Source organism: Oreochromis aureus, linkage group 22 (genome assembly GCF_013358895.1).
Source record: "Oreochromis aureus strain Israel breed Guangdong linkage group 22, ZZ_aureus, whole genome shotgun sequence".
NCBI lineage: Eukaryota > Metazoa > Chordata > Actinopteri > Cichliformes > Cichlidae > Oreochromis > Oreochromis aureus.
Genome location: NC_052962.1, coordinates 41,413,581 through 41,437,550, shown reverse-complemented (window position 1 = coordinate 41,437,550; position 23,970 = coordinate 41,413,581). Strand labels below are relative to the sequence as shown.

At 43.9% G+C, this 23,970-nt stretch overlaps 1 long non-coding RNA gene and 1 pseudogene across 1 annotated transcript; both read right to left on the bottom strand.

Moving 5' to 3' along the window:
• Positions 1-1,413: 1,413 nt before the first annotated feature.
• Positions 1,414-3,729, bottom strand: LOC116322266. The gene is made up of 3 exons (XR_004199626.2): positions 3,557-3,729; positions 2,597-2,926; positions 1,414-1,474 (listed from the first exon to the last, which is right to left on the bottom strand). It is a non-coding gene; the product is annotated as an uncharacterized LOC116322266 (long non-coding RNA).
• Positions 3,730-9,480: 5,751 nt separating this feature from the next.
• LOC116322262 lies at positions 9,481-16,643 on the bottom strand (annotated as a pseudogene).
• Between the last annotated feature and the right edge of the window lie 7,327 nt (positions 16,644-23,970).

The window sequence follows — 23,970 nt, the reverse complement described above, 5'->3', positions numbered from 1 at the left end:
ACCCGCTGGTGACCGCAAACACGCCCCCCTACACTTTTTACGTAGCCCGGCTGCTCGAGTTCTTTTGCTGGTTTACCACGACTGACGACTCCTTTAATTAAGGTAAATACAACCATGTCACTGTTATAAAAAAAAAAGACGCACAGCTTATCATCTTATAGTTCTAAAATCACTCTGTTGTTAATTCGTTTGCTAGATTAGCCGCTAGCATACGCACTGTGTTGGAGGCTTGTTGCTAGCTAGTTAGCGATGCTACACACCTGCTACTCTAATAGTCTGTGTTATTGAAGGATTCAGCACTCCTTGGTTTTGTTATACATTTTTAGACAGCGATGAGATCATCTGCACACTCTACAGAGGCCCAGAGTTACTGTTAATATCAAAAATATAATGCTGTCCTTTGAGATTTTAACATAAGACTGTGAGTGTCATGGATCTAAAACTGTTTAAATCTTCAGAGCCCTCTACATCCTGGTAATATGGAGACTTTAAAAACATCAGCAGAACGTTTCAGTAGTGTAGTCTAATTTGTTCTTTTCATTTAATAATAGAGTCCATATTATATCAACAGCTACATTCACCCTGGAGAGAAACTAGTGAGGGAGACCATCAGGACCAAGCTGGGTTTCCTGGGTCCAGAGGTTTGGAGAAACTTCTTCCTTTTCTTTCATCACAGCTGTCCTGTGCCAGACATTCTGTTGACCCACTGAGAGAGACTTCATTTAAGAAACACCAGGAAGACTGAAGCTCATCGCATTGATCAAGCAGGACTCATGATCTTCACCAGCAGCTCCCTCACAGGGAAATCTTCAGCACTCCTCCGTAGGCCCGCCCCAGGAGATGGATAAACCCAGCATTTCATGAACACTGTGATGGAGACCTTTGGTTTGTGTAATGTTATAAATACTCAGATACTCCCCAGAGGCTCCAGACTTTTACATAAAGATATTATATTCAGTCCTGTAGAAAGTTATATATTTAAAAATATATGATCCTCTCTGGTTACTCTGGTATGAATAACTCTGAATCACTTTATGGTAAATAACACACTATCTGCAAAAAACTGTGAAAGAATTCCAGATGACAAGTTTGTAGTTCAACATACAAGTGACGACCTTTGACCTTCATCAGGTTTTATTTAATTGTGAGAAAATCTCATATGCTCTTCATGCAGCTGAGTACATCAAGTGTTTAAAACAGAAGCTGTGCAGGTCTGAGATCAGCAGCTTTGTGAAACACCAAACTGAGGTCCTGTTAATGCTGATATATAGTGACACAGTTACAGGGACGATTAATCCTTTTGTTTTTATGTCTTTAACTTTATCAATAAAGCTGCAGCTTTCACTACAGCACGTGTGGTACTTTAACCTTTGTACTGTTTTCATCAGTTCATTTTGCAGTTAACATGTGAACATGTTGGATGATCTGTCTGCTGTCACTGGGTGGTGCTGAGGTCTGAATCTGAGGGCAGCCCCTGTAATCACAAAGACAACAGAACCATCAAACTCAAATATAAATTTTATCCCTCAAAATTGAAATAAAGCTGATTCTTCTGTCCTCACACACTCAGGATCTGAAGTTCTTCTCTTACATTTTTTTCAGTATTACAGTACACTACAGTACTTTAATCCATAGTTCCTGATTAATGAGGAGTTACTGAAGTACAAGCTTTTAAAAAAGATGTTACTGTCTTTACAGATGTGGCAAGGGCGTGAAAACATGCTGCTGTTTGCACATATTTAATAATCAGCTCTGCACAGGAGCTGCAGCAGGGTGTTGCTTTTACAGTATAATAATAAAAGTACAGTAACAGTAATTAGTGACTGAGCACTAACTCCCGGCACATCATTTTCAGATCACCGCGGACTCTCGCTACTCCAGTTAGATGTAGTATATAAGTATCTGAGACAACCTAAAAATGTTATTGTTGGGCTTTTTCAGTGTTTTGTTTGTTCGTGAGTAAATCGGTTTGGCTGAGATTAAAGTTATTAGATTAGATTAGATAAAATAAAACTTTATTAATCCCCCGAGTGGGTTCCTCCTTGGTTTTCACACAGCTAACTAAACGTCAAACAGAAAACTGATTAAACAGAAGTGTGAGGCGGTCGGGAATTTACGCCAGTGTCCTGTTATATTTTACATAGCAAGGAGCAGACGGCCAAGTTTATTAAACTCCACCGAGACAGCGGTGACGTTAATCAGAAGGCTAGACCGTCCAATTTCACAGCCGTTTACTTCCAGCCTACCCGACCTTCTGAGGACCCGGCCCACGTAGACCGCAAAGGCCGGGTCCTCAGGAGGATGCAGCCCATGAATTTGGACACGACAACTAGGTCGTGTTTTCGTAGCGTAAACGCTGGCCCTCCTCTCAGAGCCTACGCTCTATCTGCTATTCCCGAACAGAGATACGCAAGTTTCTCCGTGACTGCAGCTGTCACTACAGTCATTGGTGGGACGTGACAACAGCGCCACCTGCAGGAAGATTTTCTCTCTGTCTGATAGCTCGTGTTCTGAGACCTGACAATTTTTCGTGTGAGTCTGAGACCTGACAACTTTTTTCCTGAGACCTGACGATGTCCTAAAATGTACACCGTACCCGAGGTGCACGTGTTCAGTCACACGTCAGCCTGGAAGCTTCATTTCTCACTGTGATAAACAAAGGCAGCACCAGGGGGCGCTGATGGCCTTCCAGTGTTACTGTAGTATAGTGGAGATATCAAAGATCGGCACGGCTGTGGCACTGATTCAACCTTGGAGCACTACGGTCACCCCGGTGTGTCGGCCAGAAAACCACTTGAGGCCAAATTGTCCCAGAGCGGGAAAGAAGAAGGGAGCTTGAGGTTCAGTTTGCGGCACTTTATTGTCGCCACTCAATTCCTGGGGCTGTAAACACAGCAGGTGTACATAGGTGTGTATGTGTGGTTTCCTACAAAAGAAATACACAAGGGAAATAATGGATAAATAAAGAGAATAGACAAGTAAAACACTCAAATATAAACATGATCCAACATAGTTAACATAATCACATATATAGAAATAAGACAATACAATACACTTCAAACTGCTCACACTATGCAACTAAACCGCATTAGTGCGAGGTTAAGTTACCGTCAGTACACAGGAACTACTTCCGGTAGTTGTACAAAATAAAAGCTTCCCCATTATAATCAGCCGTAATGCTCTTATTGTGAAGGGCAAGCGGGAACGCGATCCTTCCGGTCAAACTACGATCGCTATTTTATTAATCCTCGTACCTAATTGTACACTACAAACTCCGCTACTTTAAGGTAAACAATCACAAGCATCACATACAACATACAGAGAAGGTTTGATAACACAGGAATGACGTTATGGACATACGAGCGACCGTACATGTGTCAACAAAGCTAAACCAGGATAAGCTAACGACATAGGTTAGCATATGAAACGAGGGTGAACTCACGCGTTGCGTGCGTGGCCTACCGCTCCGACTACGGACTACATTAGCTCCTAAATGGTAAACATACTACAGTACTGACACAAACAAAGGCAAAATACAACACAGGTCAATACTCACTTGTCATTTACGCACACATAACATTCCCCAGGAATTAGTGCAACCCCTCCAGACCAACACTGCTCATCCGACATTAAACTGCCCACCTTACTAACCGGATGATGTCACTAGAAGGTGGGCTGGCCCAAACTGACAGAAGACTGAATATTAAATGAACTTATATAAACTTATAAACACCAGTAAACTATTCTATGAACTTTGGGGCCTTTTATACATGTAGACTGATGGCAGACGGGAGCCAGGTGTGGGACATGTGGGCAGGTTAACCAGTGATAAGGAGCTTTTATTGGCTGATAAAACACAATAGGACATATGAGAAAACAACCTTTCAAAATAAAACGGGAAGTAACTCAAATACAAATGACTAACCAGTGACACATGATGACATCACAGAGAAAGAAACCAATAAAATCAAGGAGGACCCAACTCGCAGTCACGAACATGCTGCAGCAGCTAAAAGATCAGGAAAGAAGCTCCCGCTGCTCGCCTTCAGCTCTGCCGGCGTCTTCCTTCCTGGAGCATTTTGGAAAGAGTGAGCGCTCACCAAGCGAGCAGGAAATACACTTTTCTCCACCTGGACCAGACCGGAGGCCTACATCAAAGTGCTAACTCTTCTAAGAGTCTGACTGTAGGAATATTCACAGGATCCTAAACAGTTGTGGGCAGCCAATGAGAGGAGAGCAGGAGTGAAAAGGGAGGAGTTAAAGCAGCAGAGGATGGCGAGGGCCGGAGAGGAAAGGAAGATTATTCAGAAAATCTGCTGTAGGATGGTCCAGCATGCCAAACATGTGGCCCGGGGGCCAGAATCGGCCTGCCAGAACCTCCGATCCGGCCCGCTGGAAGGCTGTGGAAAATAATTTTAAACAGATGTCTTGTAAGCATCTGTCTGCACCGCAGCACTGTTTCAGATACCCCCCACTCCCCGGTTACAGGATGAAAGTGGCCGGTGAGCTCCTGCTGGTCGCTGACTTGAGTCACGCTGAGCAGCTTTATTAGAAATCTTTCACACAGACAAACAGGAAGCCAGATCCTTCTGGTTAGACAGAAAAACACAGACTAAAACTGAGAGTCCAGAAAAGTCAGACGATGCAAACTGAACACAAAGAAATGAAGAAAACAAAGAGGAGCAGGAAGAGGACATGGCGAGACGTCACCCGCCCGTGACCTAGCAACACAGAGGTGAATGTGATTCGCTGTGAGGAAAAACTAACACAATGCTCAATGCTCAACGCACAATGGTCAAAGCTGAGGGTAAGGATGGAGACATGACTGCATCATCTGTCCATCTCCTCACCTTCAGTCCTTCCATACCAGAGCCCACAAACACTCCAGAAGAACAGAGACAGCGGACTACCAGGCGGAAGCTCGACTCCCCGTACTTTACATTTAATCCTGTATATCGTATGATATCACATCACTGTCACAGGAGCACAGCCCACCTAACCTGCAGTTCCTCTGACATCCAGCAGAGGTAGCAGGGAGTCACTCCTCACAAACATGTTCACACAAACTAGACGCGGAGAGGATATCTCTATAACTCACCTGTTTAAAGTTTGGTATTATTAGGGGCGTGGCCTCTTTGACTGACAGGCGGCTGTAGCTGCTAGCTGTCTGCGCCGTGTTTGCGCTGTTGGAGCATTTGTAATTATCTGACCCATGGCCTGGCCACTGTGAAGCTAATGTGCTAACAGAGCGTCCAAGAGGTGTGAGCTCCAGGTTCAGGATTCTGATTGGATGTTAGTGGTCAGCAGGTGTGATCTCTAATAAGAGCCTGAGATTTAAAATCACTCCCACTGACCTGCTGATCCGTCCACGGCTCGCTGATTATCCCATCAGAAGCTGCCCAAGTGTTTGTGGAGAAGTCAGAGGAAACACTTCCTGGTTGTTTCTGTTGAACTTTTACAGACATGAGGAAGAAAATGGACTTACTGCTTCCTTTAAAGACGGATATTAAATCCATAAATTTGGACTGCTGTGAATTTATTGGGTTTAATATGAACTGCAGTGAAACTGAACTGAGCTGAGGTTAATCAGCTGCTTCTGCAGAGCAGCAGGACCTCGAGCACAACGACACGACGCATCTGATTCGTTAATGCCGATGGGAAGGTGGAGCACGAGGGGCCGGTGAACTGGTGTGATGTCAGCAGTAATCGTCACTCGCTGGCCTGCTCAGAGCAGAGATGCCATCTGATCCCCGTCCCTCGTGGGCTCCATTTGGAGGTTTTCCAGGCGTGCCCAGCTGGAAGTGGACCCCAGAGAGGAGCCAGAGATCCCTGAACATAATTTCTGTGATGAGGGGGCGTGTCTGAGAAAAGCAGGTTGTGTTGTGGGAAACTTAACAAGTGAGCGAGGATGATGAGGGTGAAGCCCAGCAGTGAAATTTCTCAGTGAAGCAGCCGTCAGTAAATCCTGATGGTGTCTCTCTGGGACGGTCTGGCTTTATCTCCCTCTCAGTTTTCCCTGGAAACCAGACTCGGGAAGCTTCGGAGCAGCGTCTCTGCTTTCTCACTGAAATCGGCCGCTCGACGTTTGAGCCGCTGCTGTGTGAACGTGTTTTCAGTTTGTGTGTCTGTACCGCAACATTAATGAAGTCTGGATGTAATAAAGTCGAGCTTTTCCTTCAGGAGTCGGCAGTAAATAATCTCACCGTCCCCACAACAATAACAGCTGGCCTCAGATATTACACAGAGCCGACCTCCGAGCTAACATCGAAGAAATAATCGATGACATCAGCACGTCGGGGTTTCTGTATATGCAGAACATTAATCAACACGTTCTCAGAGTCTTTCTATCCCGTGTTTTTATCCCGGCCCTGCAGAGAGGAAAGGTGAGAACAGATATGGAGGTATGACGCACAGTTTACCAAAGACGCTTTCTCCAGGCTGTCTGCCTGACCTGGTGTCTGCAGGATGTGAGGGTGTCTTCGGCACTTTGGGGCGGCTGAAAGCGTAAAGGTCTCGCCGGTCGCTCTCTGGATGTTTCCTGACAGCACAGGTGAGCTTCTGGGCGAGCTCGAGGTCAGCTCAGGTGCAACAGCGGCAGATTTCTCTGCACGTCTCAGTCTGAAGGTTTCCTCTTTGCACTCTAACGCCTCGGGAGGAAGAGCTGCTGACGGGTTGCCAGGTAACAGCCTCATTAAAGCTGTGTTCACTTAATGTGTCTCGGTGGGTTTGTTTTAATGTGATTCCAGTTTTATTGTTGGGCTTTAACTTTATGAGCTTTAATTTCCTTTTTTATGTTTTAATCTCCGTCATTGTAAAGCAGTTTTATTGCCTCTGTAAACTCAGTGTGAGAGAGCGCCTGATAAATAAATCAGAAAATTATGGGATGCCATCGAGGAGTCCACAGAACGTCTTTGAAAGATTCGATAATTTAGATGCTGAGTGTCTTTCGATGGGACTGCTAATCCAGAGCGCTCTCATACCAGGTCGTCAGACTCCGCCTCCGTGCTACACGCCATTTTAACTTCCTGTTTAGAGACCGCGCCAACGTTGGGGGGCTGGGAGGGTGGAATCAGCATAAGTTACATGTTTTTAATAAGGCTGCTGCAGAAGTGAGACAACGACCACAGGAAATGATCCAGAAGGTGATTGGTCAGGGATAAGAAGTGGGTGGGGACAGGCAACATGTTCTCACTCCCAAAGCGTAACATTTTATGCTAGGTGACAAATCATCAAGATATTACGCTTCCAGGCACCCCACACGTCCCTATAGAGATTGAAAATGTGACGTCATTCCGGGGTAAAAACGCAAAGGATTCTGGGAACGCGTGGCAGGCAGTACTAGCACACAGGCTTTCACATGAAAACAATCACACGGTGATAAAAACAAACACACAATGGCAGGAAACTGTTGTATTGTTAACTGCAATAGCCGGTCGCATGACAGCCACGGGAAGCCGATGGGTAAAGAGATCGGTTTTTATCGGATTACGTTGTTGAAGAGAAATTGTTCAAGCCATGTTTCCGAAGTAACAAAGAGCCGACGGATGGCCTGGATTGCAGCCTTGCCTGTACAGGAGATAAAGGAAAAAAATGTAACAGCAGCTGTGAAATGGAATAGTCCAAATCACCAAAGTAAACTGGACCTGGGCTTGTTGCAGGGATCTGAAGTTAATAAACATCTTGTGAGTGTATGCACTCACACTTAGGACCATATAATAATAAATATGTGCGTGATGAAAGTTGGGCAGCACGCTGACGTCCTTACTCCACTCTGTATGCTCGTACGGGTCTGACCCTTTCACTCCTTTGATTTTTTTCCTCGTACTTTTTTTTTGCCTTTTCGTCACGTCTGTCTTTGTACGGACCTGCCGTGTTCTCCGGCGTTTTGTACGTAACTGTTTTTGGGGCAAATAAAATGCAAGTAGGGATTAAAACCGCAGAATTAATGATTACCGGTGCTGGAAATGCTACCGCTTGATGCAGTGTTTTGATTTTGTTGCCACGGGTACCCACAAAGCAATGCACGAAAGTCACGTGGTCTGTCAAGCTCTATATTACGAGATCGGAAAAATGAGGAAACATGAGAACCGTTTGGAATGAATCTACACATGCACGTTTGTTTTACTTAAACCGCTTTGGAAAACACTATCTAACATCATTAAAGTGCTGGTTAAGGTTAGGGATAAGGTTATGGTTAGGAATACATGGCTGGGACGTGTGACGTGGGAGCGTCATTCTACTGGATTTCATCCATAACCCGGCATGTAGCATAAGAACGCGGACGGTCACCTTTTGCGTTCCTCAGGAACGCCGCGGGACGTGACAAATCGTCAGTATATTATGCCTCAGGAGTGAGAACGGGCTGGGACAGGTGAGGGCGGAGAGAACTCAGAACAATCAGAAGGTAAAATCACCCGCGTTTACTGTGTGAAAGCTCCGTGGTTACAGACGGTGGTTTGGCTTAAAACAGACTGATGAATCACCGCCACCATGTCTCCGTGTCCCAAACAAAACAGGAAGTCCCGTCAGTTTCTCCTTATCATCAGCGTGAGGACATAAAGTCTTTGAAAAGGACAAACATCGGCGAGCTTCAAACTGTCTGAGTGATGAGAAGTGTCACAGCAGAGCTCAGATGATGGCCCTTCCTGTCATGCTACCCGACTCCTCAGGACGACTAGTGATGGTGACTTGCGAGCAGTATTTCTTGTCAGTATTAGTTAGCAGCACTGGTTAGTCGTAGTTATCAGTAATTAAGCATCAGTTTCCTGATCGGGGGTTTGGTGGTCGTCTGCAGCTGCAGAAGGATTTTCATACAACATGAAACACAAAGAGCAAAGTCAGATTATAAATGAGTCCAATAAAGTATCTCTCACTTTAATCTGAGTTTGATTAATTAGACTGAGCCCTGCTCACTAGTCCTGTATGAGGAACACAGCCACACTGCCTTGTCTGATCAATACTGACACATTAAGGAGGCTTTGTTTGAGGAAATTGAAAGTATAATTAATCAGTGATGGTCTGGGATTTTTTTCTGTTCTGAACCAGATTAATGTTCCTGATCAATAACACAGTGATGCTGCAGTTAAATATGCAGCAGCTTTATGCTCCGGATCAATAAAACACCGATGCTGCTGCCTGCTGAACACGCTGTAAACACAAAGACACAGAGACGCTCTGAAACGGCAGACGACCAATCATCACTGTGGATATGAAAGTATTCTCACACAGATTGCTCTTAACTGAGATTAAATAATCATCTGAGTCATAATTTAAAATGTCATTTTAAAGATTTGATTAAAACAAGCCAATGAATGAGAACCACAAAGAAACAACAATTTCATGAACAAAAGGTTGATCAGCAGAGCCACCATATTTATTATTAATGCAGACACAGGTCATCATCATTCATGTAACTGAAACATGAGCACGAGTCTGTGGATTAGAGCGTCTTCGAGCCAAAGACACGGAGCTGCAGGCTGGCTTTCAACAAAAACGTTCCCAAAGCTCTTCAAACAGACTTCGTCTCTCCAGCTTTGACATTCCTCATCTCAGTCCGTGTGGACGAGCTGCTTTAACCTAACAAACCATTTCTCCCAGTCACTGACGTTTTACTCAGACCAATGTTAGCCCAGCAGTATTCAGTAAATCCTATCACCTATTTGAACCAAATATTCTGCAGTACAGCTGTTATAGGTGACATTTTAGCCCAGTGTTGCTCAGTGACTGCTCTGAACATCAAAGGTCTGCTCTTATTCTCAGCATCCTGCTGGTCCCCTCAGCAGCTCGGGATTCTCATTCCTGGTCTCCAGAGCTCTCCGGACGTTCTGCCAGAAGACTCCCGGGTGTTGGCCGGCCTGAGGCCAGCTCAGGTAGGTGCGTTTCTTCACCAGCTTCCTCATGCGGTAGTATGGAGACAGCTGCCGGGCTGGGATCTTCTCCGGGAACAACAGGATCAACACGTCCTTCTCGTCAAACAGCCGGAAGCTGCAGCAGCACAGGACACATGTTTCCTCTCATGTTTAACCTGGACCACACTAACTTAACAAGACAGCTTCAAATAATTATGTTTTTGAATGCATGTCAGTCAGAGGTGGCAAGTAGCAAGTACAAATACTGGAAAAGATGTCAAAGAAAATAAAACAGTCAAGCCAAGCAGACAGGATAATAGCAGCCAGCAGGGTTATTATGTTAACTGTAGCAAACCAAATGAAAAACTAAACTCTATGAGACAAAAACATCTCAGATCACTGAAAAAGGAAAAAAACTACCTGAAATGTGTTAGCTCACAAAGCAAACAAAAGTACAGAAGAAATAATCTTAGTTTCAGTATTAATTTGGTAAATGTTCTGTCACAGGTTGGGTGATGAGGCTTTGAGCGATGTAGTTATTGCGACTTGTCTACAAGAGTCGAAAACTTCTGTGTTTTTATTGAAATACCTGAAAGCTTGCCTGTTACAAATGCCCTGCATATAATAATCATTAACAAGATTGACACTAAAACTAATGAAAAGTCAAATTGACATTTAATTAAAAACAGAAACCTGGTTGCAGCAGGATGATTATGTTAGTTTAAATGAATCAACACCCCCGAGTCATTCTAACTACCAGAAACCTCGAAGCACAGGCCGAGGGGGCGGTGTGGCAGCAATTTTTCACACCAGCCTATTAATCAACCAAAGACCCAGACAGACTTTTAATTCATTTGAAAGCCTGATGCTTAGCCTCGTCCACCCCAGCTGTAAAACTCAGAAACCAGTCTTACTTGTTATCATCTATCGTCCACCTGGGCCTTACACAGAGTTTCTCTCTGATTTCTCAGACTTTTATCTGATTTAGTGCTCAGCTCAGATAAAATAATTATTGTGGTGATTTTAACATCCATGTAGATGCTAAAATGACAGCCTCAACATGGCATTTAATCTGTTATTAGACTCAATTGGCTTCTCTCAAAATGTAAAAGAACCCACCCACCACTTTAATCACACTCTAGATCTTGTTTTAACATATGGCATAGAAACTGAACACGTAACAGTGTTTCCTGAAAACCCTCTGCTGTCTGATCATTTCCTGATAACATTTACATTTACAATAATTGATTACACAGCAATGGAGAGTAGACTTTATCACAGTAGATGTCTTTCTGAAAGTGCTGTAACTAAGTTTAAGAATATAATCCACCCACTGTTATCATCTTCAATGCCCTGTACCAACATAGAGCAGAGCAGCTATCTGAACGCTACTCCAACAGAGGTCGATTATCTTGTTAATAATTTTACCTCCTCACTACGTGACGACTCTGGATACTGTAGCTCCTGTGAAAACTAAGGCCTCAAATCAGAAGTACCTGACTCTGTGGTATAATTCTCAAACACGTAGCCTAAAGCAGATAACTCGTAAGCTGGAGAGGAAATGGCGTGTCACAAATTTAGAGGATCATCATTTAGCCTGGAGAAATAGTTTGCTGCTTTATAAGAAAGCCCTCCGCAAAGCCAGAACATCTTACTATTCGTCACTGATTGAAGAAAATAAGAACAACCCCAGGTTTCTCTTCAGCACTGTAGCCAGGCTGACAAACAGTCAGAGCTCTACTGAGCCAACCATCCCTTTAACGTTAACTAGTAATGACTTCATGAACTTCTTCACAAATAAAATTTTTATCATTAGAGAAAAATTACCAATAATCATCCCACAGATGTAATATTATCTACAGCTACTTTTAGTACCATCAATGTTAAGTTAGACTCTTTTTCTCCAATTGATCTTTCTGAGTTAACTTCAATAATTACTTCCTCCAAACCATCAACGTGTCTTTTAGACCCCATTCCTACAAAACTGCTCAAAGAAGTCCTGCCATTAATTAATTCTTCGATCTTAAATATGATCAACCTATCTCTAATAATCGGCTATGTACCACAGGCCTTCAAGCTGGCTGTAGTTAAACCTTTACTTAAAAAGCCATCTCTAGACCCAGCTGTCTTAGCTAATTATAGGCCAATCTCCAACCTTCCTTTCATATCAAACATCCTTGAAAGAGTAGTTGTCAAACAGCTAACTGATCATCTGCAGAGGAATGGCTTATTTGAAGAGTTTCAGTCAGGTTTCAGAGCTCATCACAGCACAGAAACAGCTTTAGTGAAGGTTACAAATGATCTTCTTATGGCCTCTGACAGTGGACTCATCTCTGTGCTTGTCCTGCTAGACCTCAGTGCTGCATTCGATACTGTTGATCATAATATCCTATTAGAGCGATTAGAACATGCTGTAGGTATTACAGGTACTGCACTGCAGTGGTTTGTATCATATCTATCTAATAGACTCCAATTTGTACATGTAAATGGAGAGTCCTCTTCACACACTAAGGTCAATTATGGTGTTCCACAGGGTTCAGTGCTAGGACCAATTCTATTTACATTATACATGCTTCCCTAGGCAACATCATTAGAAGACATAGCATAAATTTTCACTGCTATGCAGATGACACGCAGCTCTATCTATCCATGAAGCCAGGTAACACACACCAATTAGTTAAACTGCAGGAATGTCTTAAAGACATAAAGACCTGGATGGCCGCTAACTTTCTGCTTCTTAATTCAGATCAAACTGAGGTTATTGTACTCGGCCCTGAAAATCTTAGAAATATGGTATCTAAGCAGATTCTTACTCTGGATGGCATTACCTTGGCCTCCAGTAACACTGTGAGGAACCTTGAGTCATTTTTGACCAGGACATGTCCTTCAACGCACATATTAAACAAATATGTAAGACTGCTTTCTTCCATTTGTACAACATCTCTAAAATTAGAAATATCCTGTCTCAGAGTGATGCTGAAAAACTAGTTCATGCATTTATTACTTCCAGGCTGGACTACTGTAATTCACTATTATCAGGAAGTCCTAAAACTCGCTGAAAAGCCTTCAGCTAATCCAAAATGCTGCAGCAAGAGTACTGACAGGGACTAGAAAGAGAGAGCATATTTCTCCTGTTTTGGCTTCCTTCATTGGCTTCCTGTTAAATCCAGAATTGAATTCAAAATCCTGCTCCTCACACACAAGGTCTTAAATAATCAGGCCCCATCTTATCTTAATGACCTTGTAGTACCATATCACCCTATTAGAGCACTTCGCTCTTGCACTGCAGGCCTACTTGTTGTTCCTAGAGTATTTAAAAGTAGAATGGGAGGCAGAGCCTTCAGTTTTCAGGCCCCTCTTCTGTGGAACCAACTTCCAGTTTGGATTCGGAGACAGACACTATCTCTACTTTCAAGATTAGGCTTCAAACTTTCCTTTTGCTAAAGCATATAGTTAGGGCTGGACCAGGTGACCCTGAATCCTCCCTTAGTTATGCTGCAATAGACGTGAGCTGCCGGGGATTCCCATGATGCATTGAGTTTTTCCTTCCAGTCACCTTTCTCACTCACTATGTGCTAATAGACCTCTCTGCATCGAATCATATCTGTTATTAATCTCTGTCTCTCTTCCACAGCATGTCTTTCATCCTGTTTTCCTTCTTTCACCCCAACCGGTCGCAGCAGATGGCCCCGCCCCTCCCTGGGCCTGGTTCTGCCGGAGGTTTCTTCCTGTTAAAAGGGAGTTTTTCCTTCCCACTGTCGCCAAAGTGCTTGCTCATAGGGGGTCATATGATTGTTGGGTTTTTCTCTGTATTTATATTGTGCTATCTACTGTACAATATAAAGCGCCTTGAGGCGACTTTTGTTGTGATTTGGCGCTGTATAAATAAAAAATTGAATTGAATTGAACTAATTAGAAAATTATTATTATTACTTCCAAAACATATAGCATATGCTGCATTAGTATAAATGAGCTCATCTTTGTTATGCAGTCCTTTAGTTAAGCTAATCAGAAAGTGATCCATATCCTGAACAACAGATAGAAAATGGAAGACAGCGCCCCCACCTGGCCATCTGGATCTCTCTGGAGCACCACTCGCTCTGCAGGTAGCTCCCGCTGATCACACAGATGGTCTTCCTGCTGCTGTAGATGGCGTCTGTGATGTTCTCTATGATGGGTTTACCTGTGGATGGAGAAGGGTTAACGTAGATGTAGCCATTAGATGTTCCTGTCATTGGTTCTGCTGGTGACACTTGTCAAAAAGGTGAAATTGACATCAATGCCAAAATCTTCACAGCCCTTTTTTTTTGTAGTGAGAAGGCCTCATCGAAGTCTGCAACAAAGGCCGCACAGAACCAAGCTTCTGAAGGGCCCATAGGGCTCACTCAGAGGGAGTGTAGTGTGCTCTGGGGTTTCAAAGCCACAACTGTGTTTGGAAAAAAACTGCATCTCAGTTATTACGATAGTCCTGACAAATGAGGGGTCACCAAAGGTTGTCGGTGGTTGTCCTCCTTTTCTCCTCACTGTTGTTTAGGCAACTTCTGAGCTTTGAACAATGTCCACATTTATTTATTCCTCATACCCAACTAGTCACTGCAGATGGCTGCCTCTCCATGAACCTGGAGATTTCTTTCTGTTAAAAAGGAGTTTTTCCTTTCCACTGTCGCCAAGTGTTTGCTTATTGGGAGTCATTGGATTTTTGCAGTTTTCTATGTATTATTTTACATTTTTTGTCTTACAATATAAAGTACCTCAAGGCACTGGATCCTGTGCTTCTTACAGGTTTGATTATGCCGTATGAATTGATGGCTGTTAGGGTTCATGTGTGATAAACACCTAAGAAAACCTGTGTGGTGGGACAGGTGGTGGGGATGGACACACCTGCATGGCATCTGCAATCATGCCTCGCCAGCACAAAAAGCGGTGCTCTGCTCTGTGGCTGGCAGCTGGGAAGCTGCAGCCGAGTATTAAGTAACAGCAACTGTACTTAACAATAAAGTATGCTAAAAAAGTATAAAAATGTGGACTAGTGTGCCGTGTGTCATTCACAACCTGAAAAAGGTCTAAATCAGTTATTCAGAGAATTCCTCTGGGATCTGTGTTGGTCCACTTTATTTATTAGACATCTTTCTGCCTTTAGAAATGTTATTTACCATAAAGTGAAATACACTTTAAGTGATATGCTGACAGCACAGAGTTGTACATGTCCTAACTTTCATGCTCCCACTTGACCAACAAAATTTGTCAGGACATGGACGTTGGCTTCGAGGACCACACTGACTTTTGATGATGACCAAATTAAAAGTCTTTCTGCACACTTGTGATTTGACCCAGACATGTTTAACGAAAAATCCCAAATGACATGAGGGAATATAAATAGGAATGGACAAAAAAGGTTTACCTGATTGGAAGCAATATATTGCATATATACATCATTGTTGAATATGCAACATTTCCAAACGTCAACCTTCTTACTTCATCATAGCACTCAAATCCTGACACCTTACTGAGATCTACTACAAACTGTTCCACCATTTATCAAACTTCAGATGTGTCCAGATTTGTTTTACCAGCTGTATTTTAATGTATTTTATGACTAAATAGCCCCTGTTATTTTTATAGGTTTTGAAGAAAAATGCAATGGTTAGGGACAAATGCAATCGCATGGCAGGATGCTGTAAACGGACCAAACTTCAGTCAGGAGAACAACTGAGATAATCCATCCACAATACGAGGTTAGTCATTAATATACTGCTGCATGGGCAATTCAGATGTAGAATAAAACTGAATGCACGTGCACTCGATGTAAAGACACGTATATCTAGGCAGAAGGACAGTTGCAACCTACAGCCTCCACAGAGGATACAAAAACCCAACATGTTAGCTGAACTGACTGAAGAGAAGAAAACCTTCAGCGTGTTGTTTAAACAAAATGAAACAATGGCCCAGAATTCTACCTGTTATTTTTATAGCAAAAACTGAGAATTGATTTTAAAGAGCAAACAAACAACAGATGAAAACAGGCAGATTTACCTGGTTGGAAGTCTCTGTGGTGCAGACAAAGTCTCCATCCCTGCTCACCTTCCAGCACTGGAAGGATCTCTCGGTAAACCCAGTCCTCGTCGCGGACATTGTAGGAGATAAAGGCATCGTAGTGATGAGGAGCTCCCCTCTTCCTCTTCATGCTGTCATAGATGAAGGCTTGGAGTAGTTGAAAGGCATAGACTAGCTGCCACCTCAGGAAGTGGTAGATGAAGGATGTGAGGAGAGTTAGAAGAACCACACACATGCTGGAAATGAAGAAAAGGAAGATAGTGTCCATCCAACAGGCATGGATGTCAAAGTCAAGCAGCATGTTGCCTTGTTCAGTGACAGGAAATGAACAGGTGTACTGGTGGGCATTTACGACCTGAGTTTGCTTGTTGCTCTTCACACACTCAATGAAGCTGGCATTCGTGCAGTCACAGGTGAAAGGGTTATTGTCCAAGTCCAGGTATGTCAGTGCAGGGAGAAACTGAAGACCTTCTCACTAACTACTGTCAACTTGTTGTCACTGAGTTTGAGAAATCTGAGTGCAGACAGGTTGGCTTGCATCAGAAAATCCAAAGATTTAAGATTACTGTTAGAAAGATCCAGGACCTGCAGGTTTGGGATTGGAAATAGTTCAGGGTCCAGATCTGACAGATCAGTGTTCTTGATGGTCAGATGCTTTATTTGGGGATTGAACTGAAACGTGTCTACATGAGGAGCAGAGATATAGATGTTCACTGCTGTAAAGTCCTCTAAGTGTTTCATAGCCTGAAACATTTCACTTGGTACATCTAAGGGGAAGCTGGTGTGATCACTTTCACAAATTACTGTGAACCTTTTCAAAGATGATAAATAAAAGAAGTCTTTGTAACGGTTTGGATGAGGACTTCTGAAACTGCTTAGAACCTTAAAACTGATTGTAAGATTTTCCAAGTTCTGTAATTCACTGAAGGAAGTTTCATAATAGAGTGGAAGAGATAAAATAAGACTTTCAAGGTTCTCCAGCCCCCAAAAGGCCATTTCTCTCACCCTCCAAATCTGCCCTGATAACACATTCAAACTCTTCAGGGAATGTAAGCCTTGAAATTGTCCTTTTTTAACAATAGACAAAATTTTTTTGCTCAAATCCAAAAACTCAAGCTTCTGCAAGCCACTTCTGAAAGTCTCTCCAACTGTGAACAACTTGTTGTGACTGAGGTCTAAAACCTTCAGGTCATTAAGATTTTCAAAGACACACCCATCCAGTTTGGTAATGCGATTAGAGTTTAGGTCAAGTTCTGAGAGTTGTGTTGTGTTCACAAAGTCCTCACAATGCACCTCAGAGATGAGATTGTGATACATAATAGGGCTGGGTATCGTCACTGATTTCTAGAATCGATTCGTTTCCGATTCACAAGGTCCCGAATCGATTCGATCCACGATTCGATTCGATTCGATTCAATTCAATTCGATTCGATTCAATTAAATTCTATTTGAATCTGGGAAATTTTGACAGTCAGAAATATTATAATTCAGATCAGTACATTGACATATTTTTGTATCTATAAAAAGGAAGCTGACACAGCAAGACTTTATCAAAGGTGTGAGCGTCACAGCAGATGCCTTTGTGTCAAAGTAGCTGAAGATAAAACACAGAAAAACATGAAGGTGGTTTTCCTGGCCTGGGATTTTATAAAAATATTCTGCAGTACATCAAAAATGAAAGAAAACCATTAATCATCATATGAACGTTACCTCTGACGTTACAGCAGTTTTATTAGAGACACTAAGCGTTTTGCATTTTGCATAATTTTAAAAAGTTTAAATTTGTTCAGTATTGAACGGCAGAAATTAGGTTTTCTTTTCAGAAGTATGTAAAAGGAAAAAAAGGAAAAAAACACCGGCGGACGGCGCTGTAAACAACGGTAGACTTGTACGTAACAAGCAAGTGAATAATGCAGAAAACAGATTTTTAGACGGGAAACTGTTCTTGAAGTACAGAGAGAGAGAGGGAGAAAGAGAGGGAGAGAGGGAGAGAGAGCTGTGCATGAAGTGTGATTTTATCATGGTGGAACCAAAACAGTAAAAGTCAGAGTGATTTCATGACGATGTTTATGTGAAGCGTAGTTTGGATCTTCTTTTGCTGCTGGTTCGGTCAATATTGTTTGGAGAGAGATCAAACTAACAGCTTTAGAATCAGCGCAAAAGGGCGTGAACACAAAGCGCGGACCATGCTGAAACATCAGAATCAGCGAGCTGTCGGCTTTCAGCCCCGACCGTGTCCGTGCAGTTGTTGTGCCAAAAAGTGATTGTCTGCCAGAAAGTGATTGCCGTCCGCGGGAGCGCGCACAGCCGCTTAAAGCTGCAGCGCCCGTCGGGTGAGAAAGGTGACATCTCACTGATTCTGATCCGCGGGTCTGCGCTGTGTGTTTACGTCCTTGTGCAGAATCCGTGTACCTGCTCTCATTTACTGTTTTGGCTGTTTGGTGGTTGTTGAAATTTTGTGAGGTTTCACCTGAGATTCAAATAAATTTATATTAAAAAATCGATTCAGGATTTTAATGAATCGATTTCACGTTATCCAAGCCAGAATCGATTTTAATCGATGAATCGATTATTAAAACCCACCCCTAACACATACTTAACACCTCGAGGGAGATAAGGCTCCGGATGTCATCTGGCACCTTGGTGAGCATGTTGGTATGTAAAGTCAGAGATTTCAGTTGCTTCATGGAGTCTATGGAGCCTTTAGGCAGTATGATAATGTTTGTGTTGGACAGATCAAGCTCAGTGAGCTGAGACCAATTTAAGAGCTCTCCAGTTGAATTGGTGAGATGGTTGTTAAACAGATCAAGTATTCTCAGGGTTGGTATTTGACAGACCATAGATAAAAGATCTTTCTCATTCCACTTTTCCATGTAATTCAATCTCAGATCCATCAGTGAATTGAGATTCTGCGAGATTTTCTGGAACTCTCCAAAGGAATTTAGAGGACAACTAAGATACAGGTGAGTATCTGCCTATCTGCCCCGTGAGTTCAACTCGGTCATCACCACGGCAGTCTACATCCCACCCCAAGCGGACACAGGTATGGCTTTGTCCGAACTACATGATGTGCTGAGTTCGCTTCAAAACACAGATCCGGGCGCAGCCCTCATTGTAGCAGGAGACTTTAATAAAGCGAACCTCAGACAAGTCATGCCAAACTTTTACCAGCATGTCTCGTGTCCAACGAGGGGGGACCGAATTTTGGATCACTGCTACACACCATACAAGCAGGGCTACAAAGCCGTCTCACACCCGGCTTTTGGGAAGTCTGACCAGAACGCCATCTTCCTCATCCCCCAGTATAAACAAAACATACGGAGGGAAGAAGTAACCACAAGGGAGGTGAAACGGTGGTCTGCCCAATCAGAAACTACGCTACAGGACGCACTCGACGACGTCGACTGGGACATGTTCAGAGCATGCGCAGTCAACATCAACGAGTTTACGGAAGTAGTAGTAAGCTTTGTCAACATGCTAGCGGAGGAGATTATCCCCACTGCGAGAGTCACCACATTCCCAAACCAGAAACCGTGGATGGACAGATCGATCCGCGCTGCGGTAAACGCCAGGACCGCCACCTACAACGCGGGTCTCGCCACTGGCGATATGAGCGCCTACAAAGCGGCATCATACGGCGTCCGGCGCGCGGTGAGAGATGCCAAACGCCGGTACCGGGCGCGTGTGAGTCCCGCTTCCACCAGGGCGACACACGGAGTATGTGGCACGGACTACGCACCATTACGGACTACAAACCCAGGGACACTGCGCCGATCAACGCCGACTCTGCATTCACCAATGAGCTGAACCAGTTCTACGCCCGTTTCGAGGTTAGCCAGGCGGCTAATGCTATCTACCGCTGGACTACCGAAGACAATGACGTCATCAACGAGACCGGTGACCAGCTTCGCGAGCATGACGTCCGAGCGGCATTGAGGAGAGTGAACACAAGGAAAGCGGCGGGGCCAGACGGCATCACCGGCCGCCTGCTGCGCTGCTGTGCTGACCAGCTAGCAGGTGTGTTCACTTACATCTTCAACGAGTCTCTGGCGAAGTCTGTGGTCCCCACATGCTTCAAAAGATCCACCATCATCCCGGTGCCCAAGAACAGCAAACCCTCATCCCTGAACGATTACCGGCCAGTTGCGCTGACCTCGGTAGTCATGAAGGTGTTTGAGAGGCTGCTGAAGAACATCATCTCCTCCTCCATCCCAGACTCCACAGATCCGCTCCAGTTCGCCACCGACCCAACAGATCCACTGAAGACGCCATCGCCCACGCCCTGCACACCACCCTCAGCCACGTGGACAAGAAACAGGGTAACTATGTGAGAATGCTGTTTGTTGATTACAGTTCAGCGTTTAACACAATAGTGCCCAGCAGACTGTTCACAAAGCTGAGGGATCTGGGACTCAACAGCCGTCTGTGTGCATGGGTGTTGGACTTCCTCACCGGCAGAACTCAGGTGGTGAGGGTGAGTGGGTGTGTCTCCGACAGCATCACCATCAACACAGGAGCACCACAGGGGTGTGTCCTCTCGCCACTGCTCTACTCCCTCTACACTTCGGACTGTGTGGCCACCCACGGCTCCAACACCATTGTGAAGTTTGCTGACGACACAGTGGTGTTGGGCGCCATCTCCAACAGCGATGAGGCGGCCTACATGGACGAAGTGAAGAATTTGGCATCATGGTGCCAGGACAACCACCTCCAGCTGAACGTCAGCAAGACCAAGGAGCTGGTGGTGGACTTCAGAAGGAGTCAACACAGAGACTACAAGCCCATTTTCATCAGTGGAGCTCCAGTGGAGAGGGTGCAGTCCTTCAAATATCTTGGTGTCCACATCTCCTCAGACCTGACATGGGCTGCCCACATTCAGGTCCAGACCAAGAAGGCTAGGCAGCGCCTGTATCACCTCCGACAACTAAGGAAGTTCAGGGTCTCTCAAAGATCCTCAGGATCTTCTATACAGGCGCTGTGGAGAGTATCCTCACACAGAACATGACAGCGTGGTTCGGGAACAGCTGTGTGAAGGACCAAAAGCTCTCCAGAGAGTGATCCGTACAGCAGAACGCTGCTGCAGGATTGCTCTCCCCACTTCAGGACACCTACACCAGGAGATGCCGGACTAGAGCAGCGCAGATACTGAAGGACCCGTCCCATCCTGGCAACAAACTGTTCCAACTTCTACAATCTGGTAGAAGGTTCTGCATCATCCGGCAAGGACAGAGAGACTCAAGAAGAGCTTCTATCCTCAAGCCATTCTATCCCTAAACCAACACCCCACCCCCCCCACCCCCGACCCCCCCCACACACACACACACACCCGCCATCTCACATCATCTATAATTGACTGAGACTCTCCTCCAGACACTCAATTCCTTTAACTTCCTTTAACTTTAAATATGTTTATAGTGTCCATTCTGTAAAATAGTCAGATGTCTATTCATATTAATGTACAGAATTCACCTGCTGCTGCTTCTACTGCACATTCACCCAATGTATATACTATATATATATTTATAATGTTATCCCTCTACCGCCCCCCCCATGTTTTTGCACATGTCGAGGAGCGTGTCAGGATACATTTCACTGTGTGTTATACTTGTATAACTATGCATGTGACAAATAAAGAACCTTGAACCTTGAACCTTGAAGTTATGTTGCTTAGTAACATTTTGTCAGGTATGTCCCACCTCAGATCATCATTGTGCGATAGCCCTATTAAGTAAAGATCATGAAAGATGGGTGTTGTGATGCTAAACCTTTTCAGTTTGTTAGAAGACAGATCCAAAAACTTTAGACCGGAGGACATATTGGATGGCAGATCTTTGGTCTGAAAAGAGGAAAACAGATTTGATGCAATGCTCAGATTCTGTATGTGAGCTAGCTGCAGGATGGACTGAATGTCAGTCACTTGTTGAAGCCTGTTGGAGGCCAGCGACACAGTTTCTAAGCTGATCAGGTGCTGGAAGGTTGTCGGATGAATGAACTCGATCAGGTTGTCACTGAGGTCAAGCTTGATGAGGCTGGACAGTCCCTGAAAGAGGCTGCCTGTTAGGTTGGTGAGTGTTATTCTGCATGGAGAGTGTTTTCAATGCCACCAGATGGATGAACGCTCCATTGGCAACATGAACAATTTGATTAAGGCCAAGGCTCAACTTTGGCATGTCACCAAAATCTCCTCTGTGAATCTTCTGAAGCTGGTTGTAGAAGAGGCTGATGGTGGCAGCATCTCTGGGGATGTCATCAGGGACAGTCACAAGTTCACGGTTTGAACAGTCCAAAGAAACATCAGCGGAGGGGTTCTCGAAATAATCGATGCTGCAGTTTTTCAGCGAGTAACACAGTGAAGGGTTAACATGAAGCACAAGCAAGACAAGGTATCTCAGAATAACCTGTGAAGAAAAGCCTTCCATTCTGACCGTGTTTGTGGACTGATGACAGTGTTTGTTAATGTTCTGTAGAGGAGACACAAACAGACAAACGAAGAATAAAACATTGTATAATTATTATATTCTGGGGGCTGGAGCCTACCCAGCTATCACAGGGTCATTGGCCAATCAAGAATCTGATGAAGGGCTAACACAGGGAGATATTCACACTCACACATCATTTACACTAAAGGGCAATTTAGAATCACCAATTACCCAAACCCCACTAACTACATGTCTTGAGGAAGCCGAGTACCCACGAAACTACAAAAGCTGATTATGTTCTTCAGATGAAGAGGATCAGCTTTCTGGAGTTTCCTTACCTGGATGACTGAGCATTCAACAATACGGTTGTGCTAGTTTGCTGCATGAAGTATAATACTACAACATATCAAGTCTACCGTTGTTTACAGCGCTGTCTTTTTCTTTTTTCACGTAAATGACCTCGGACAAGAAAGCCTAATTTCTGCTGTTCAATACTGAAGAAATTTAAACTTCTTAAAATTATGCAAAATTGCAGAATATTTTTAAGGTTATCTGCTATAAAACGCCAGAGCAGGAAAATCTCCTTCATGTTTTTCTGTGTTTTATTCTCAGTTACTTTGACACAAAGGCATCTGCTGTGATGCTCACAACTCTGATGAAGTCTCACATGTGTCAGTACTGATAAATGATCAGAATTGGGCAAGGATTTCAGTCTGTAGATGTGCAAAGCTGGTAGAGACATACCCTAAAAGACTGGCAGCTGTAATTGCAGCAAAAGCTGGTTCTACAAAGTATTGACTCAGGGGCCTGAATAATTACGCACACCCCACTTTGCAGTTATTTATTTGTAAAAAATGTTTGGAATCATGTATGATTTTTGTTCCACTTCTCACGTGTACACCACTTTGTATTGGTCTTTCACCTGGAATTCCAATAAAATTGATTCATGTTTGTGGCTGTAATGTGACCAAGTGTCAAAGTGCCCAAGTGTCCCCTCTCCCCACTGCCTTTCTGCAGCAGGCAGCAGCAAACAGGTCGTCAGAGGAGCCGAGATGATGATTAAGTTTAACATTTTCTACAATATTGACAAAGCAATTTAAGCACAAGTTTGTTAGTTAATAATTTAGAAATGAATATTATCTGTATGGACTTCCCCCCAAAGAAAGTGCACATGTAAAACTGCGGTGTTAAGCGATGCCGTTGAAAAATCTGAGTGCGCCTAACTTTTGTGCCGGTACGCCTAAATTTGCACACCGGTGCGCCCATCTAGAGCCCTGACTCTAGTGCTGTTGCTGCCAGAGCGATGGTGGCTGAGACGCAGCGGAGCGGAGGTGTGAGTGCCTGTCTTAAAACATATTAGCTGCATTTAACCTTCAGTTACTCTTATATCGTTAGGTAGGAGTCAGACCATGTTTGTTTTTAGCTGAAAAACCTTACACCCAGGTAACCTGCAGTGTTGAAAACGTGTTTTCCAACGATGTTTGCTACCCTACAATCCGTCCTGCTCTGTAGTAAATGCAGCGACATTTGACCGTCCTGTTGTTCCCATTGAAATGTATACAGCCTATTTAAAATCTGAAACTTAAAATTGTCCGTAGCTTCTGTTGTTACCACTGTCCTGTTTGAAATGGATACTAACTAGTTAACTG